Genomic DNA, 16182 nt, shown 5'->3' on the forward strand with positions numbered 1-16182 from the left:
GATTGGAAAATTGTACCATGTCAACTAAGGCAGTCCATGGTTCCCAAACAAATAGCATGCAGACAGAACATTTAATAAGGGAAATGGCATTTGTAATGATATGGGTGGAGCTGAGTGTATTTTGCTAAGTGAAATAAGTAGGTCAGAGAAAGACAAATACCATATGATTTCACTCATGTGGAGTTTTAGAAACAAACAAAAAAAATGAACACAGGGGAAAGGAAAAAAGAGAGAGAAGCAAACCATTAAATAGACTCAGACTTATAGAGAAAAACTGAGGGTTGCTGGAGAGGTGTTGGGTGGGGGGATGGGCTAAATGGGTGATGGGCATTAAGGTGAGCACTTGTTGGGATGAACACTGTGTTATATGTTATATGTTAAGTGATGAATCACTAAATTCTCCTAAAACTAATGTTACATTATAAGTTAGCTAACTAGAATTTTGTGTGTGTGTGTGAGAACTAAAATTACATTTGAAATTTTTTATTTTAGGCCACAAAAACAAAAACTAGCAAACAAACAATAACAACAAAAAGTTTCAAATAGGCTTATCACATGATGTAAATTCATCCCTTCCAGGGAAGCAGAAGGCAGACCAGTGCCGGTTATCCTGAAGGCCATATACTTACTACTTCGCTGCTGCTTCTACTCTGCTGGGTTTTGATCTTTCTTTGAGTCATAGTCTGGATCATTTTCCTCATTTCCTTCTCTTTCCCCTTCCTTATCTGCTTCTTCATCTTCTTCATCATAATCATCATCATCATCTTCAATGGCTTCTTCGGTGAAGTATAACATTAGTCTTGGGATTATACACTCATGTAAAAAGTGACCAATTTCAAGGTCTATGGCAAGGATAGCTTCATCATCATCATCCAGATCTCCACTTGGGAATTTTGGGGAGGGGCAAAAAAATTGGTCATTGGAAATTCTTTTGGTCATAGTACAAACTTTCCCATGTCCCTTGTGTTTCTGCTTCTTTTGTTAAATCTTTATTTATTTTGAGAGTGAGAAAGAGAACAAGTGGAGGAGGGGCAGAGAGAGAGAGATAGAAAGAGAGACAGAGAACCCAAGCAGGCTCCACACTGTCAGCACAGAGCCCAACATAGGGCTTGATTCCATGTCCATGAGACTACAATCGGAGCCAGGCAACTCTTAATTAGAATTGGTCACCTAACCAACTGAGCCACCCATTTGTCCCTCTGTTTCGTCTTAATGGTTTTCAAAGTGACATTCTTTCCATTTTCCCAATCTATCTGGCACCCTGTACAACCCATAATTTCTGGTCCATCTAAAGAAAAGGGATCAGAATCATCTGCTTCTGATTTCATCGTATATGTCTTTGTGAACACTTCCACTTGTGAAATGTTCACTGGGTTCAAAGTGGAATTCTCAGACAAACGTCAGGGGCTGGTCAGTATCTGAGAACTTCACTTTAATATCTTTCAAGTGCTTCAGAATAGGTTCATCATATTCCTGAACCATATCATTGAACAAGTCAACATTCTTAAAAACAGTCACCCAGAATTCAGGAATTATCTTGGAGTCTTCTTTTTCTTCATCCTTTTTCTCATCTTTATTCTTGGCTTTCCTTTCAGCTTCTACAAAATTTCATTTTCCTCATCCAGTTTCTATTCACATTCTTCCATAGGTTCATAAGTTGGATTAATGATCTCAAGTCACTATCAAATAGAGGCCAGCAGAGCACAGCATACTTCCTTTCAAGACCATCAGCTTCCTCATAGAACTTGGCTTCTATTTTTGCACACCTAACTTACCGTTTTTGAGAGTATTCACTCGTCTTTTAACTACCCTAGGCAAGTTCTCAATGTATCCTGCTGGTGTTTCTATCAGACCATCAAGTTTTATTTCAAGGGTTACAATAATATGAGGATTTTGCATCATTTGAACAGTCAGCTGACATGCTTTGATTTTTGTTTCTTTGCCAGTTTCTTCTTCTATTTCTTCAACATCATCCAGATCTTGATCAAGTTCAGACTGTTTTTTGTGTCAATGTCTGCCATGTTCTAAGAACTCCAAATATTGTTGGCTAACTGGGGACCCAGGCTACCGGAGCTGTGCAGTCAGTGATTCAGGTCAGCAGGAGCAGACGGCACTAAAAAATCAACTAATTAGAATTTAAATAAAAGCCTGAAACAAACAAACAACCAAGGGAAATGACAGAGAAAAAAAAAAAAAACAACTCATATTGGCGTCAATAACATATGTAATGTTCCTACAGTGGGAGAGAGATTAAAGAGTGCAGAACTATAAGGAAATCAGTATGGCTAAATGAAAATCAAGAGGTGAACTGAGAGGTAGGTTGGGGCCAGAGCATGCAGAGATGTGTGTAATCCTTGCATTTATCCAGGTAACTAGAGCATCATTAAATGATTTTGAGTGGAGAGAATGACAGGATTTGCATTTTGAAAAGATTACTCTGTAGCCACTGCACAAGAGAGGACAGAAGTTGCAAGGTGGAGGCAGGCAGAGGCTCTTTAAGTTATCCTGTCATCTTAGCATGGCCACAGTTTGTTATTATATCACAGGAGTTGGACATGGAGAGAAGGTGGATTTATAAGATATTTTGGAAGCAAAGTGCATCAAAACATGAGAGTGGGATGTTAAGAGTAATGCCTAATTTTCTACTTTGTGCAATTGAATAGGTGGTAAGATTTACTTGAAATAAGAAACAGTATAAGAGAAACAAATTTGGAACAAGGTATTTTTTGCACTTATTTTTTAGAGCAGTTCTAGAATTCTAGAAAAATTGAGCAGATAATATGGAGAGTTCCCACATACCCCCTCTTGCTCACACACAGTTTTTTCTATTATTATATCTTCAGTTAGTGTGGTGCACTTGTTACAATTAATGGATGAATATTGATACATTATTGAAGAAAGTCCATAGTTTGCTTTAAGGTCCACTATGTGTTTTGCAGTTCTGTGGGTTTTGCCAAATGCATACTTCCATGTAATTGCACTTACGCTATAATTTACAATAGTTCCATTACCCTAAAAATTTCCTGTGCTTCACCTGTTCACCATCCCTCCTACTCCCCCTGTACTCCTGCCAATAATTGATCTTTTACAGTCTCTATAGTATTTCCTTTTCCAGAATTTTGTGTGGTTGAAATTAGGTAGTATGCACCCTTTTCAGACTCACTTCTTTCACTCGGCAATATTCACTTAAGGTTCCTTTATGCCTAGGAGTGAGAATGTTGGATCGTACAGTAAGACTATATTTAACTTGGTAAGATACTGCCAAAATGTCTTCCAAAGTGGGTACACTATTTTGCATTCCCACCAACAATGAATGACAGTTCCTGTTATTCCACATCTTTTTCAGCATTTGGTATTGTCAGGCTTTTGTTGTTGTTGTTGTTGTTGTTGTTATCAGAATGTTCATGTAATCCACAAATTGATGTATAACTCTGAGTAACAGGGTTTCCAATTTTATATGGCTTATATTTTTCTCAGTAGCACATACTATTTTAAAATAATTCACAAAAATTTTTAAAAAGGGGCGCCTGAGTAGCTCGGTCAGTTGAGCGTCCGACTTTGGCTCAGGTCATGATCTCCCGGTCTGTGAGTTCGAGCCCCACATTGGGCTCTGTGCTGACAGCTCAGAGCCTGGAGCCTGCTTCGGATTCTGTATCTCCCTCTCTCTCTACCCCTCCCCCACTCATGCTCTGTCTCTCTCTCTGTCAAAAAATAAATAAACATTAAAAATATTTAAATAATTCACAAAGTTGAGAAGCATGTAAAAACCAGGATTCTGAGTTAAGTAAACAACTCTCAAATCAAGTAGTATCCATTATATAAATAATTACCAATGAAAGTGACATGTATCTTAACATATATTGTAAGCATTAGATTTTCTTTTTTTTTTTTTTTTTTTTTTTTTTGAGAGTGAGAGAGAGAGAGAAAGAGAGAGAGAGAGAGGAAGCACAGGCAGGGAAGGGGAAGAGAGGGAGAGAGAGGATCTTAGCATGGATCCTGAAGCAGGGCTCAATCTCATGACCATGAGATCATGTCCTGAGTCACAATCAAGAGTCAGAAGGGGCGCCTGGGTGGCGCAGTCGGTTAAGCATCCGACTTCAGCCAGGTCACGATCTCACGGTCTGTGAGTTCAAGCCCCACGTCGGGCTCTGGGCTGATGGCTCAGAGCCTGGAGCCTGTTTCCGATTCTGTGTCTCCCTCTCTCTCTGCCCCTTGCCCATTCATGCTCTGTCTCTCTCTGTCCCAAAAATAAATAAACGTTGAAAAAAAAAATTTAAAAAAAAATCAAGAGTCAGACACTTAACTGACTGAGCCACCCAGGTGCCCCAACAAGCATGAGATATTTTAAAAGCACTTTAAACATATTTGGAGCTCCAGGGACAAATATTTGTTTAGTTTAGTTTAGTTTTTTTTAAAGGAAGTTGTACCTTAACTCTAAGAATTAATGATAAAACATTCTTGCTGTGCCCCTGGTGATATGATCTGCATAGTGTTGTATTTCAAGGAAACTAGTTAGCTCTTATACAAAATGACAGCGTTACCTGATAGAAGTACCTAGTTTTGTCCCTCATGACCAGAGAAATCTTCTCACTTGGATACAATTTTTACTGCAATAGTAGATGGAGTCTTAGAACATCTGGGTACGTTCATAATGAGTTCAGCAAGCAGCAGCAAGTAGGCTTTTGGGCTATTCCCATATACTGGTTATTATGAATAATGCTGCAGTGTGCATTGGAGTGCAGATATCTCTTTGAGATTCTGACTTAGTTTCCTTTGGATATATACCCAAAAGTGGAATTGCAGGGTCATATGGCAGTTCTATCTTTAATTTCTTAAGGAACCTATATACTGTTTTGCTTAACTGCCCCAATTTACATTATTACAAATAGTGCACAAAGGCTTTTGTCCACATCCACACTAGCACTTGTTATCACTTGTCTTTTTGATGCTAGCATTCTGACATATTTGAGGTGATATCTTATTGCTTGGGGTTTTAATTTGTTTTCCCTGATGATTAGTGATGTTGAGTACCTTTTCATATCTGTTGTCCATTTGTATATCTTCTTTGGGGAAATGTCTATTCAGTTCTGCCCATTTTTAAATTAGATTCTTTTTGTTTACTATTGATTGAGTGAGTTGCTTATATATTTTGGATATTAACTCCTTATCAGATACATAATTTGCAAATATTTTCTCCTGTTCTGTGGGTTGTTACCTGTTCAGTTTGTTGATTGTTTCTTTTGCTCTGCAGAAGCTTTTTAGTTTGATGTCATCCCACTTATTTAGTTTTGCTTTTGTTGCTTGTGTTTTGGGTGTCATAACCAAAAATTCATTGTTATGACCAATGTCAAGGAGACTTTTCCATATATTTTCTTCTAGGAGTTTTATGGTTTCAGATTTTATCTTTAAGTTTTGAACTCATTTCAAGTTTATTTTTATGAGTGTTACAAGATAGGAGTCCAATTTAATTCTTCTGCATGTGGTTATTTAGTGTTCTTAATTTCTAAAAAAAATATTTATTTATTTTTGAGACAGGGAGAGAGAGTGGGGTGGGAGCATAGAGACAGAGAGAGACAGAGAAAGAGAGAGAGAGAGACAGAGAAAGAGAGAGAGAGAGAGACAGAGAGAGAGAGAGAGACAGAGAGAGAGAGAGACAGAGAATTCCAAGCAGGCTTCACACTGTCAGGGCAGACCCCATGTAGGGTTTGAACTCACGAAGCATGAGATCATGATCTGAGCCAAAATCAAGAGTCAGATATTTAACTGACTGAACCACCCAGGCGCCCCAGTTATTTAGTTTTCTATCAGCACTTATTGAAAAGGCTATTTTTATCCCCAATGAATATTCTTGTCTCCCTTGTCAAATATTAGTTTACCATATATTCAAGGGTTTATTTCTATAGTCTTAATTCTATTCCATTGGTCTATGTTCCTAGTTTTTAAATGTTTATTTATTTTTGAGAGAGAGAGAGAGAGAGAGAGAGAGAGAGGAGAGAGAGAGAGAACATGAGTAGGGGAGGGGCAGAGAGAGAGAGAGGGAGAGAGAGAATCCCAAGCAGGCCCTGTGCTGTCAGCACAGAGCTCAATGCAGGGCTCAAACTCACAAACCGTGAGATGATGACCTGAGCTGAAATCAAGAGTTGGACGCTCAATGGACTGAGCCACCCAGGCGCCCCATGTGCCTATTTTTATACTATTTTAAACTCTTTTGATTACCATAGCTTTGTGTTATAGTTTGAAATTGGAAATGAGGTGCTTACAGATTTGTTCTTTCTCAGGATTGCTTTGGCTATTCAGGATCTTTTGTTGTTCCATACAGATTTTAGGCTTGTTTTCTTCCATTCCTGTGAGAAATACCATTTGAATTTTGATAGGGATTACATTGAACCTATAGATGGCTTTGGGTATGGACATTTTCAAAATATTAATTCTTCTAATCTATGAACACAAGATATCTTTCCCTTTGTGTCTTTAATTTCTGTCATCAAAGTCTTATAGTTTCAGTGTACAGGTTTTTTACCTTCTTGTTTAAATTTATTCCTAAGTATTGTATTGTTTTTGATGCTATTGTAAATGGGATTGTTTTCTTTATTTCCTTGTCACATATTTTGTTGTTAGTGCATAGAAATGCAGTTGATTTCTTCATGCTGATTTTATTTCCTGCAACTCTACTGAATTTGTTGATTAGTTCTCACAGTTTTGGGGAGGAGTCTTTAGGATTTTCTGTATATATGACAATATTATATCCAAATGAAGACAAGATTAGTTCTTCCATCTGATGTAGATGCCTTTTCTTTTTTCTTCTTACTTCTCCTCCTCCTCCTCCTCCTTTTTCTTCTTTCTCCTCTTCAGCCTCCCTCTCCCCTCCTCCTGCTCTCCCCCACCTCCTTACCCTCCTCCTTCTCCTCCTCCTTCTGCCTGCTTCTTCAGACTGTGACTTCTAGTACTGTATTGAATAGGCATAATGAGAATGAATTTCCTTGTATTTTTCCTGATCTTAGAGGAAAAACTAAAACTTTGATCACTGAGTGTGGTGTTAGCTGTGAGCTTGCCATATATGGCCTTTATTATGTTTTAGGTACATTTCTTTTAACCCAATTTGTTGATAAGTTTTACCATGAAAATATATTTTATCATATAGATGCTTTTTCTGCATTTATTGAGATGATCATGTGATTTTTATCTTCCATAATGTGGTGTATCACATTTATTCATTTGCATATGTTGAACCATCCTTGAATTCCAGAGATGAATCACATTTGATCATGGTGTATGATTCTTTTACTATACAATTTAACTTACTTTGCTAATATTTTGTTGAGAAATTTTGCATCTATATTCAGTAAGGATTTTAGCCTGTAGTTTTCTTTTCTTTCTTTCTTTTTTTTCCTTATCTGGTTTTGCTTTTAGTGTAATACTGGCCTTATAAATTGGGTGTAGTAATGTTCCTTTCTCTTCAATTTTTTGGAAGAGTTTGAGAATGATTGGTGTTAATTCTTCTTTAAATGTTTGGTGGAATTCACAATGGAAACCATCTGTACTAGGCTGTTCTTTGTTGGGAGATTTTTTAACTACTGAGTCATTCTCCATACTCGTTATTGGTCTGTTCAGATTTTCTGTTTCTTCATGATTACATCTTAGTAAGTTGTAAGTTCCTAGGAATTTATCCATTTCTATAGTTTATTTAATTTGTTGGCATGTAATTATTCATAGTACTCTTTTATAATCGTTTGGTATCAGTTTCAATTTAAATTTTAGTCAGTTTATTTCTGATTCTGTTTGAGTCTTCTCTTTTTTCCTTAGGTTAGCTAAAAGCTTGGCAATTTTATCTTTTCAAAAATCCATCTCCTAGTTCATTGATCTTTTCTAGTGATTTTATGTTTTTTATTTTATTTATTTCTGTTCCTATCTTTGTTACTGCCTCCTGCTAAATTTGGGTTTACTAATGCCATCTAATTATTTTCTGGCTGTTTTGTAGTTCCCTTGTTTTCTTTCTCTCTCTTCTTGCCTTCCTTTGTGAACTGATGATTTACCATAGTTTAAGGCTTTGATTCCCTTCTGTTTATCTTTTGTTATGTAATTATGGTTTTGTTGGGCACCTGGGTGTCTCAGTCGGTTAAGCATCTGACTTCAAGTCAGATCTCACAGCTTGTGAGTTTGAGTCCCGTGTAAGGCTCTGTGCTGACAACTTGGAGCCTGGAGCTGCTTCAGGTTCTGTGTCTCCCTCACTCTTTGCCCCTCCCCTGCTCGTGCTCTGTTTCTCTCTATCTCTCAAAAATAAATAAATTAAAAAAAATTTTTTTTAAATAATAATTATGTTTTGGGTTTGTAGTCACCATGAGGCTTACATAATCTTGTAGATATGTAATCTTATATATATAATAGTGTGTTTTGTGCTGATAGCAACTTAACTTCAATTGCATAGATAGAATCTACCCTTTAACTCCCCCAATTTTGTTTCTGATGTCACAGTTTACCTTTTTTTATTGTATAGTCATTAACAAGCTATTGTAGCTAAAGTTTTGTTTAATACTTTTGTTCTTTAACCCTTGTACTAGAGTTAAGTGGTTAACACACCACTTGTTACAATATATTAGAGTATTCTAAATATGACCACGTACTTTGCCAATGGTATATTTTCATATGTTTTTATGTTACTTATTTGCCTCCTTTCATTTCAGCTTGAAGAACTCCTTTCAGCACTTTTTGTAAGGTCAGTAAAATGGTGATGAATTTCCTCAGCTTTTGTTTGTCTGGGAAAGTCTTCATCTCTCTTTCATTTCTGAGGGACAGTTTTGCCAAATATGGTATCTTGGTAGGCAGTGTTTTTTCCCCCAGCGTTTTTCATACATCATGCACTCTCTAGCTGTAAGGTTGTTGCTGAGACATCCATTGATAGACTTATGAAGGTCCCCTGTAAGTTACGACTTTCTTTTCTTTTGCTGCCTTTAATATTATCTCTTTTTCTTTGACTTCTGACAATTTTATTATAATGTGTCTTGGGGAAGATCTCTTTAAGTTGAGTTCATTTTGTTATCTATGAGCTTCATGAACTTGGATATCTAAATCTCTCCCCAGATTTGGGATGTTCTCAGACATTTTTTTAAAGATAAGCTTATGCCCCCTTTACTCTCTTTTTTCTGGAACTCCAATAATTCACAGATTGTTTCTTTTGATGTTTAAATAGGCTCTTTTTACTATTTTTTCATTCTTTTATATTTCTACTCCTCTTACTTGATAATTTCAAGTCCTATCTTCTATCTCACAGATTCATTCATCTGCTTCATTTAATATGTTATTGGTGGTCACTATTGCATTTTTAATTTCATTCACTGTATTGTTTAGTTCTACAATTTCTGCTTAGTTCTTTTTTATGATATATCTCTTTGTTAATCTTCTCATTTTGTTCATGTATTGTTTTTGTGACTGTTGAATTGCCTTTATATATTTTCATGGAGTTGACTGAGCTTCTTTAAGCAGCTATTTTAAATCCTTTATCCTTAAATATTACAAGGATAAATATATCCTGTGGAGTTATTCCAGAATTATAAGGATAAACAAATATATAATAAAAATGATATTACTATTTTGTTAATATTCTATTAATAAATATAAATTTAAAAATAAATAATATCTCCATCCATGGTTTAGGGATTGGTTACTGGAAGATTATTGTGATCCCTTAGTTGTGTCATGTTTTCTTGATTTTGCATGCCACTTGAAGTAGTGCATTTTGCATTTAAAGTAGCAATCAATTCCTAGTCTTTACTAACTAGGAACTAGGAGAAAAACACCTTCTGTCAGCACTTCTAGGGAGGCTCTCTCAGACTGTCTATGGACACATCAATTCCCTGCTTCTTGCACTCCCTTATGGCAGAATCCTTAAGCTTGTATGCCTTGTCCTGATCCTATAATGCACCACACTGGGTGCTGAAGTCTCTCTTTTGCTTTCCCAAGGGCAGGAAAGCTAATGCTCAAATTTATGTTCTATCCTTGGCCTGCAAATTTGGTCCAGCTTTCTGCACATACTCACTAGACATCTGTTGAAGCTTTCCCTTGCCACTGTCAGCATCATGCACAGAGAACCATCCATAGGGAGGAGGTTTGGGGGGTGGGTGGGGAAGAGGTGGCTATGCTGAGAGTGCCCTTGGAAAAGTTAGAGGAATCTGTCAGTGAGGCATCCCCAGTGGCTCACTTTTGAGCTTCTTTAAAAAAAAATTAAGTGTATTTATTATTGAGAGATAGAGAGAGACAGAGCATGAGCAGGGGAGGGTTAAGAGAGAGGGGGAGACACAGAATTTGAAGCAGGCTCCAGGCTCTGAGCTGTCAGCACAGAACCTGACGAGGGGTTTGAACCTACGAACTGTGAGATCGTGACCTGAGCCGAAGCTGGATGCTTAACTGAGCCACCCAGGTGCCCCTAATTTAAAAAAAAAAAAATTTTAAGTTTGGGTTTCTTGATGGAATTTGCGACACAGTTCAGAGGACCCACATCCATTTTTCGTCTTCCAAGAGTACTATTTGCCATTCTTACAGCCTGTTCCTACCCTCCAGTCAGGCAGCTCATGACTCAGGACCGTGGATAGGGTGATAGAGAAACGGACCTCTTTGGCAGCATTCCACAGAGCTGGGGAAACTGGGCACTGACTCACATGCTCTCACTTTGCCCCATGGGAGAAATCAGGGGCTAAGAAGATCTTTCTTGGCACTGAACTGTGCCACCTCGGGTGAAGGTTTATGCAGGTAGTGTCAAACTTTTCTCTCAGCCTCCCCAGTGCATCCAAACTCATGTTTTCTTGCTCCAACGGTGTGCTGGAACTTTCCCACTGGAAACCTGAGCTTCCACAAAGGCTGTCTTGTCTGTGGATGATTGTCAAAGATAGTATTCTCCAGAAGCTCATCAACTGCAGCCAAGAGTGACTTGAGAATGATTCAAGATAGCTTACAGACCTTGTTTTCTTAGGCTAAGCACCACTTACCCTGTATGAAAAGGTTCAAGTTATCAAAGCTAAACTGAAATTGGTATGTTGTGCTTTCAATTAATTATAATGTTTAACTTAACTCCAAAGAAAATTCAGTTACTAGTTTATATAAAGTATGTGATTAAATTGTTCCCAAGCAACTATCATTTTGTTATATGACTCAGATAAGAAATCGTCTGGAGCCTTTCAGATAAAAATGGCAAATGAAAGCCATTTCTACCCCCTCTCCCTCCTGAAACCAACTGAAAACTACAAAAAGAATGATCCACACAGATTACTCAATTTGCAATTAATTAGAAAACAGCTACACTTCTAGTACTTAATATGAGAAATGAAATTCAGATCAAATATTGAAAAGGCAGGAGAGCAAAATGCCCTAGCAGACAATCAAGTTACATTCAGGGTTCTTACAAGTTGGTGACACACATAGAAAGCCAAGTATGTGACTCATGGCTTGAAACTAAAGCAGCACAGAATGGAGGCAGGATAGAGTAAGGAGAGACATAATTTGACACTTTTGCAGGGAGCTCTGCATCTACTGATTTCATTCAACAAAGTAAATAGGTGATGGAAGACAGTGAAAAACAAGATCTTCCTTGCAACCCATTATAACTTCCTTGTCACCATGAAAGACATAGTTAAGGCAATATATGCAGCATACAATTTAAGAAGGGTTTGTAAACTGAATCCAATATACCAATGTTCAAGGTGTATCTCCCAATCTTTATCCCAAACAATTGCATTCAAAGAGATGGCTTGAGTGATAAGAGAGTTATTTTCAAATAAGAGAAAGAAATAAGGGTCTACAACGTGCATAGCTTCTTGAAAAATGATCTACTGATTGAATTGCAATGACAAATACATGAATGAGGAAGTTATTGTAGAGGACCGGTGGTGAACTTGGAGTCTACTGAAATATAAAACTAAGGGAAAATAACTGGAAAATGATGACTGAGTAGAAAATCTATAACTCTTGATATTGTGGAACTTAAAATATAGGTAACAAAAATTGGAATGTAGAGTATGAGAATAGGAGTTTGTAAGAAGTTTGTGAATGCTGTTTTCTTATCTCAGAGTGGAATGTGGGTGGACAAAAATATTGTTTAAATCTAAAAAACTCAGGTTGCAAGCTAATTAAATAAATTTACGTTAGAAGAACCCATAAGGATTAAGAATAGATTATAGAAACAATTATTTCTGAAAGAAAGCACAGACATACAAAACAACATAAAGATATCATACACCATACAATGAAAGAAACAATTAAAACAACAAATAATTAAAAGACAAATGTAATATGAAAATACAGCATTAAGTAACAGAATAAAGACTAAATATATATGTCAATTGAATAATGTTAATGAACTTACCCTTTTAAATGAAGCATTTGACAGATTTAAACAAATATTTTTAAAAGTTGCATAATTAAGATAAGTGTGTAAAACAAGTGACTCAGGTTGAAAATAAATAGGCAAGAAAAAATGAATAGGTAAAACATATTAAAAACATCAGGTGCAAATAAATAGTTTCATGAGTCACATAATTATATATTAAGCAAATTTTAATTGAAGTGTTAAATCATTAAGGATTCAAGAATGACATTTTATAAATTATCACACTAAATTAAAAAATTATATTGAATTAAAAAAAATTTAACATTTATTTATTTTTGAGAGGCAGAGAGAGACAGAGCGTGAGCAGGGGAGGGACAGAGAGAGAGGGAGACACAGAATCTGAAGCAGGCTCCAGGCTCTGAGCTGTCAGCACAGAGTCTGATGCGGGACTTGAACCCATGACCCACAAGATCATGACCTGAGCAGAAGTCGGACGCCTAACCAACTGAGCCACCCAACTGCCCCAAATTGAATATTTAAAAAAAAAAATTAATGTACCATAAATATTCTCATGGAAAATGGCACTAAGCAAGGAATAAATAATTAGAACATGTCTTTAGGCAAAGTTAGATACAATAGCAAAAAGTTACATACAATAATATTAAGGACTGCAAAAATATAATTATTCCTGAAAATCTAATAGAGGTATATAAAATGCACGTCCTTGGAAATGAAGAGCATCTTTCTATTTTATGTGCCAAAAGAACATTTATCAAAAATTTAATATGAAGAAAACTTAAATTCTATGGTGTAGAAAAAGTGTACACATATATTCTAACAGCATGGAGCCTGCTTGGGATTCTTTCTCTCTCTCTTCTTCTCCCCCACTCATTCTCTCTCTCTCTCTCTCTCTTTCTCAAAATAAATAAATAAAATCTAAAAAACCCTCATTGTTACTTCCATAGAATGGTAGCAAGTATTCAGAGGAATATGTTAATCCAAATGTTTTGATATTAAAAAACTTCAAAATGCATCATTAAGTATATAACAGGATATACTTAATTTTTCTTTTTGCAAATACATAAATAAGTCACTTAAGAGTCATTGTTTCTGGGGCGCCTGCATGTGTGGCTCAGTAGGCTAGACATCCGACTTTGGTTCGGGTTGTGATCCCTCAGTTCGTGAGTTCCAGCGCCACCTTGGGCTCTGTGCTGACAGCTCAGAGCCTGGAGCCTGCTTTGGATTCTGTGTCTCCCTCTCTCTTTGCCCTTCCCCCGTTCATGCTCTGTCTCTCTCTGTCTCAAAAATAAACATTAAAATTTTTTTTTAAATGTCATTGCTTCTGAGGAGTAATACTGGAAATCTATAATAGTAGGAGGAATAGTTTATTTTTATTATATACCTTTGAACTATTTAAATGTTTATTTAGCACATCATTGTATTTGTTTATAAAGGGTGTTACTAAAACATAAATTGATGTTTTTAAAGGTAATCAGATCTCTGATACATCATTAAACTAGAGAATTGAAAAAAATAAAAGGAAGAACATTGGAGTAATTTTTTCATTAAAATTTACTTAATACTATTGGTTCCTACCCATCACTATCTGGTTATTCAATTGTGTTCCAACCAACTGCCTATTCTCACCTTGATGTGCCTTTATTAGCACCTACCTACTAAAAAAAAAAAAAGTTTATAAAAATGAACAAGAAAAAGAGTAACTATAGAAGTGTACTTACCAACATCCTTGGGGATATTTGAGGGGGTGAAGAGTCTGAAACAGATAGTAGGAGATCAGAACTCTTTCTGAAAAAAACTGGAAATGACAATTTCAAAATTTGAATTGTATATATTTTGAAACAAAAATAATACATTAGAGTGCTTTCTGCTTTTTTTATAGCTCTGATTTTTTCCCTATGAATCCTAAATCCTTTACTTGGGTCTTTGGGCCACATAAACATAGTAATATTAAAACCTGATTGGATACATTCATTGCAAGATTCAGTGCTCGTGCACCGCCAACTTAAATTCAAAAGAATACTGTTTGGTGTCAAAAAATAAAGAATGGCATACAAAAGGAACACGGAGGAAATAAATGGAGGGATGGGTCAACTGATGAGACTAGGAATAGAAAATCCCCAAAATTTGATTAGAAGTAGACACTAATATCCTCCCATGAATAATGAGGGGAGAAACAGATTACTTGAAAATTACCCTTAATATCAAATCTATATAAAGCATATTAGGGAACAAATAAGTATTAAACATATCTAGATTTATTTATTAATCACAGTGTTTTTGCTGTGATTATATAATCTCCTATAATTTTACTTTTTTAATCACATTTAAGTGTAAAAAGCACATAGCTATTAAATACTAAAATCAAACCCCATTATCTATCAACTAGCTTCAACAATTATCAATATAATGGCAATTTTGTTTTATTTATATCTCTTTTAATACCTTGTTGCTGAATATGTATTTTTATAACTTTATTGAGGCATCATTTGCATGATATAATTTCACGAAAGAAAATGTACCCATTTTAAGTTATTACTTTTAGTGAATATATAGAATTGTGCAAACATTATGACAATCCAGTTTTAAAATATTTTCATTACCTCCCAAAATTCCTTTGTACCTATTTATAGCAAATTCCCAGACCTAGGAAAACACTGATCTGCTGCCTCTACAGATTTGCCTTTTCTGGACAGTTCGTAGAAATGAGATAATAAAATATGGCCCTAATCAAGATATATGACAGGGCAATTAAGCAAAACATCTCATCAAACTATCAGTTTTCTATAAAATAGGGTTTAAATGCAAGAAAAGAAAAAAATAACATGGCAGAGAAAATGTAACTCATAACAGAGGAAAACAAAGCTCAGAGTCAGGGTTCCCAGGATGATGATGGTAAGGATAGGAACAGAAATGTGGCCTGAATGTTCTCGGGTTTTTCCTTTCCTTAGGAGACTTGACCTGGTTTGGTCTGTTGTAGATCAGAAGACTAGCTCTAAATCAGTTGGATGACATTTAAAGGCAGAGGATAGCATGGTACGTAAATGTGTGACGAGAGCCAGGCCAACGTTTGCACTCTTTTTGGGTGAGAGAGGGGACTATCCCATTATGAAAGCAGTCGTGACTAGTTCAGAAAATTATTCAATCACCAGCATTAACACTGTCAATGTTCCAATCCTCTGCTTTTTCATTGGTTTTTGAACAAGCGCTATACTATAATGAAAAACTGAGTCTAGATGGACCTAGAATAAGAATAAGCACTATTGATTAGGAGCTGAAAAACAAAATGAAGATGAGGGAAGGTAAATGAGATTTAGGGGACAGTACTTAAAGACTTTTTAATGTGTTTCTACTGGTATTCATAAAGCATGGATGGATGTACTACAAAGTATAGCTAGATGTAGGCAATATGTTATCACAGCATATATCTGGATATTGAACTTATGTGGTATATTTATGTGATTTAAAATACTTATAAATAATGAACAAAACCACATTATTTTAATAGTCTTTGAGAAGTAGCCTGGGTCATTGTGTATAAAGATGTCTCCAACTTCTTCCTGTATGTAGATTATAAGAGAGATCTGAAACCCCAATACCTCTAAATCAGTGACAGTCACTAAAACCCAGTAGCAGTTACAGATCTAAATAGAAGTTGGGCCACCTTAATATTTTCTTTCTAGTGAGTCTTAGTGCCTACCGGATCTTGACAGCATGCCACAGAAAATGAAGCAAACAGGTTGGGCTCTAGGGATCCATCTGGACAACACTGAGAGGGAAATGTCACCAATTTTATATATTTCTCTTACTGTTGAAGACATGTACTCCTGGAGAATTTAAGAAATACT

General features: G+C 36.0%; 1 pseudogene; it reads right to left on the reverse strand.

The window, feature by feature from the left end:
- Positions 1–362: 362 nt before the first annotated feature.
- On the reverse strand, positions 363–2021 carry LOC101094683 (annotated as a pseudogene).
- Positions 2022–16182: the final 14161 nt, after the last annotated feature.

This window comes from Felis catus, chromosome B4 (assembly GCF_018350175.1).
Source record: "Felis catus isolate Fca126 chromosome B4, F.catus_Fca126_mat1.0, whole genome shotgun sequence".
Lineage (NCBI taxonomy): Eukaryota > Metazoa > Chordata > Mammalia > Carnivora > Felidae > Felis > Felis catus.